Here is a 4,914-nt window from a genome sequence, read left to right on the forward strand (position 1 = left end):
CACACACACACACACACTCCGGAGCTCCCGGACAGAGAGGGAGGGCTACACAGAGAAACCCTGTCTCAAAAAATGAAAATAAACAATTTTAAATGCTGTACCAGGGAGATCTTTGTGCGTGCGAAATATACTCCCTACTGTGAAATAACACTAGATACAGACCATTGGTGTGTACAGTAATGGATTTGGCTTTTAGAGACAGTGGAAAACTGTCACAGTGCTGAGGAGTGACAAAAAAAAAAAGCTTACTATTAGCTTGCCATTCTTCAATAATCGTAGCAGTATTTTCACTTTATATGGATTGTGCTTAGAAGTCTAAGATCTCACACTGGTTTCAGAGCTAGTCAAGAGTACGCACAAACTTTTGAATCCCCCTGAGGTAGTGGGAAGTATTCTTGAGGGCAAAATCAATCAAGTTCCTTTCAGCAAGACTTAAGGAGTCTAGGAGTTCCAAAGCCCATGCAGGTCCTTCCGTTTTTCCAGGGGGTAATATTCGCTGGAATCTTGATTGGTGATACTACACATTCCTGTTTCTACCCTGCTTGACCTTGGAGACTCCTTATCATCGTTTATTTGCATTTACAGAGAGTTGAAGTGGGCAGGCAAGCTTAGTAAACAACTGAGCACCTGGAATGTAACCTTTAGTTCTTCACTATAGCCTGAAAGTACTCTTCAGCATTTTTTTTCCCCTTCCTGAAGAAAATGGCTGATAGGTTGTTTGAAAACCTCAAATTTCTATAAGGAGACAAGCATGTTTTCTTACATGCTGCAATAATTTGTCACAGTCCTTTGTCAGTTTGCCAGGTTAATTAGCATTGACTTTAAATTATATTTGAGCTTAATTATGTTGGAACAGTATTATTAACTGATGCTCCTAGCTGGCTTGTGGGCACTCGTGAATCTCTCCCTCCATTAGATAGAGAGGACCATTCTGCATTTCACTAGATGCCAGTCTTTTCACTCCCACTTGTGTCAAGTTTTTTGTTTTTCTCCTCTTGGGTGAAATATGAAGTCCAGAGAAAATTTGCCTTCATCTCTTCAAATGGTTTTGCAGACTTAGTGCAGAGAAGACACTGAGATATATAGAAATAATAGAGACCTGCAGCCTGCCCTGTTCTTACTGTCTATGCTGTTGAGATTCTCTGAATACTCATTTATGAATAAAAGAAAAATAGGGGCTCTGGAGAGATAGCTCAGTGGTTAAGAGCACTGACTGCTCTTCTGAAGGTCCTGAGTTCAAATCCCAGCAACCACATGGTGGCTCACAACCATCCGTAATGAGATCTGACGCCCTCTTCTGGTGTATCTGGAGACAAACATATGATAAATAAATACATCTTAAAAAAGAAAAAGAAAAAGAAAATAAGTAATAAATTGAATAAAATAATTGTGAAGTGCCAGAGTGCTGAGACTCACCACTGCCCAGAATCATTTATGGCTCATCCTACCATGAAGTTTTTAAAAAATATACAAGTTAGGCCATTATTAGTGTGTGACTTCATATATTTTCACCCTATTCTGTAACGTTACCTCTTCATTTCTTTTTTGGGGGGGTGGGGTGGGGTGGGGAGGTTTCGAGACAGGATTTCTTTGTATAGCTCTGGCTGTCCTGGAACTCACTCTGTAGAGGCCTCGAACTCAGAAATCTGCCTGCTTCTGCCTCCCAAGTGCTAGGATTAAAGGTGTGTGCCACCACCCCCTGGCACCTCTTCATTTTTTTACTAATCTGTAACATTACCTCTTTATTTCTTTACTAAGCACACAAACTTGGGATAGAAATTGAGCAGGAAATTTACTATGTTGCAGTGAATATTGCTTCTTAGGTATCACCTTGGTTTGTTTTATAATGCTTATAGCAGGATTATAGTAATTTGTATAGTGGAAACTTCCCTGAGTCCTACAACTTAGGAGAGCGAAGAGAAGGGCGCTAGTGTAGGGTGCGAGCTGCTCGGTGCCTTGGAGATGGCTTCTGGATATAGAGCTTCAGGGAACCTAAGAGGTAAGGGCAAAAAGGCCCAAACTTGCAGTCTTCTGCTTCCCCCATGTCTAAAAGCTTTGAACACCTTCTGAAAGGTGTAGGTCCACATACCTACTCACTGTTTGGGGAGTTAAGTTTTTAGTTCTTGAATTTGGGAGGACAAATTCAGACCACAGCATATGGAGAAGTGTTGTGGGGTGCAGATAAAAGGAGTCTTTACTTTTGTCTTGAGAGTAATCATCTTTTGGGATGAACTGTAGTACCTATTGAGAGGTTAAAATTTTCAAACTGTACTGTGGGAACTTAGCCATTAGTTGAAACTCAGTGGGAGACCGGCTCCCAGAACCTAAAAACAATGGGAGGCCAGTTCCCAAGAACCCAGAAACAAGAGAACCAAGATGACCTGGCCCAAGAACCCAGAAACAACTTGGCCCAAAACAATTGCCAGGTGCCAGGCCTGGACCCTACCATGAGCCAGCACCAATTAGAAACCACCCTGTACCTTCCCCTTTCCCCAGTCTTCCCTTTTGCCCTAGCAACTGCACAGAAATAAAAAGATGCCTAAGACCTTGCTCGGGGCTAGACTCCTCTACCCCTGCATGGGATACGAGTCTCGCCCCAGCTAGCTGGAATAAAAAGCCTCTTGCAGATTGCATCAAGTCCATATCTTGGTGGTGTGTGGGGTCGTTGCTCTCGGGATTTGAGTGTGGGGGTCCCTCCGGGAATCTCACACTATCTGCAGAGGTAAGTAGTTTCAAGTTTCTAGGTTTAGGCAGGTAGGAAAAGTGCATGGCTCATAATGAAATGGTTCCAAAGATCTCAACGTGCTATGGTTCTATTAGGCTTCTAGTGCTACTATTATACCACTCTGCCCTAACTTTTTTTTTTTTTTGAAACAAGGGTTTCTCTGTGTAGCCTTGGCTGTCCCGGAACTCACTCAGTAGACCAGGCTGGCCTTGAACTCAGAAATCCGCCTGCCTCTGCCTCCCAAGTGCTGGGATTAGAGGCGTGTGCCACCACTGTCCGGCCTGCCTTAACTTTTTATGGACTTCCAAATCATATTTGAACAACTAGGGATTACATAGTGAGTTTGCAGATGGAAAACTGCCAGTTACTCTGCATGGGCTGATAATGCACTCAATGGTATCTTATTTTTAAATGTATTATCTTTGCAGTCCTGAGTATTGAGCCTTCAACAAGGTCATAAGCACACACGGTGTCATGGCCTCTGACACATTTTATGCTTATAGTGTTGAAATAGTCACATAAGCTTTGGGCAGTTCCTTTCTAACCAGCTGTGATATCCTAAAGCACAGGTAGTTAAAAACTTGATCTAAGGCTCTTTTTCACCTGTAACCTACAGGTCTCACACCTTTTTCTTCCCAGGTACTCCTGGGAAGGGTAACAATTTTCCCTTGTTGATAGAATGAAATCCAGTATTTTGTTTGGTTTTTGAAACTGAGTCTATGTAGTCTTGGCTGTCCTGGAACTCACTAATGTAGACCAGGCTGGTCTCAATCTCAGAGATCTGTCCACCTCTCCATCCAAGGAATGCACCACCACTGCCCAGTGAAATCTAACATTTAATATTCTTTACAATTCATCTTAACTTTATAACTGTCTTTCTGATCAAGGAGAGATTAGGTAAATTGTAATTATTTAATAAAATTGTAATGTTAAGGCTAAAGCAGAAATAACAAAATATGGGAGGCTCTGAATACAGCTGAACGGTAAGTCTTGAGTTGTATGGGTTATTGAAAGCTACTCACCAACATCTTAAAAACGTAAAATAAGGAGCAAGGCGGTGGTGGCACACGCCTTTAATCCCAGTACTTGGGAGGCAGAGGCAGGCGGATTTCTGAGTTCAAGGCCACCCTGGTCTAAAGATTAAGTTCCAGGACAGCCAGGGCTATACAGAGAAACAAACAAACAAACAAACAAACAAAAACAAAAATAAACAACAAAAATGTAAAATAAGGCTCCTTTAATCCTAGCACTCAGGAGGCAGAGGCCAGCTTGGTCTACAAAGTGAATTCCAGGACTATTACAAAAAAACAGTCTAGGGGGCTAGTGAGATGGTTCAACGGGTAAGAGCACTGACTGCTCTTCCGAAGGTCACAAGTTCAAATCCCAGCAACCACATGGTGGCTCACAACCACCCGTCATGAGATCTGATGCCCTCTTCTGGTGTGTCTAAAGACAGCTACAGTGTACTTATGTATAATAATAAATAAAATCTTAAAAACAAAACAAAACAAAAAGTCTAGGGATTAGGGTGGGGTGGCCCCCCAAAAAATCAAAACAAAACCCAACAACTGCAAAATAAGGGACTGGAGAGATGGCTTAGTAGTTAAGACCAGTGGCTGCTTTTTCAGAGAACCTAAGTTCAATTCCCAGTACTCTCTGGGCAACTCAAAACTGCCTCTAATGACAATCCCTGGACATCATACACACTAATCTGGCCTCCATGGGTACTATAGGCACATAGTAGACAAACATACATGCACGAAAAACACCTATGCATATAAAAAGCAGATTAATATACACATTTGAAAAGTTGTGCCTTTCTTGAGATTAGAAGGGATACTATTCATATGACCTGGCTTATATGTTAAGCACTGTAGGCAGCTTAAAAATCCTTACCCATCATTAATGGTTTTGTGCTACTTCCTTTCAAATAGTGAGGCACTAAATATTCAGTATAAAGTACACTGCAAATTACAAATTGGGTTTTGAAGGCTAAGAATGCATATAGCAGCATGGACCAGTCAAACCCTCCCTCTTTCAATACAAATTTTTGTGACAACAGTGCTAAGTCACAAGAAAAGATGTAAGTAATTTAAACTGGCCAAGTCTCAAGTGTTAATGCCCTATAATGGCTGAACAACTCATAGTACCAAAATGTTTAGTCTGACGTTTTCTTTTTTTTTTTTTTT

This window comes from Mastomys coucha, unplaced genomic scaffold (assembly GCF_008632895.1).
Source record: "Mastomys coucha isolate ucsf_1 unplaced genomic scaffold, UCSF_Mcou_1 pScaffold5, whole genome shotgun sequence".
Classification (NCBI taxonomy): Eukaryota; Metazoa; Chordata; class Mammalia; order Rodentia; family Muridae; genus Mastomys; species Mastomys coucha.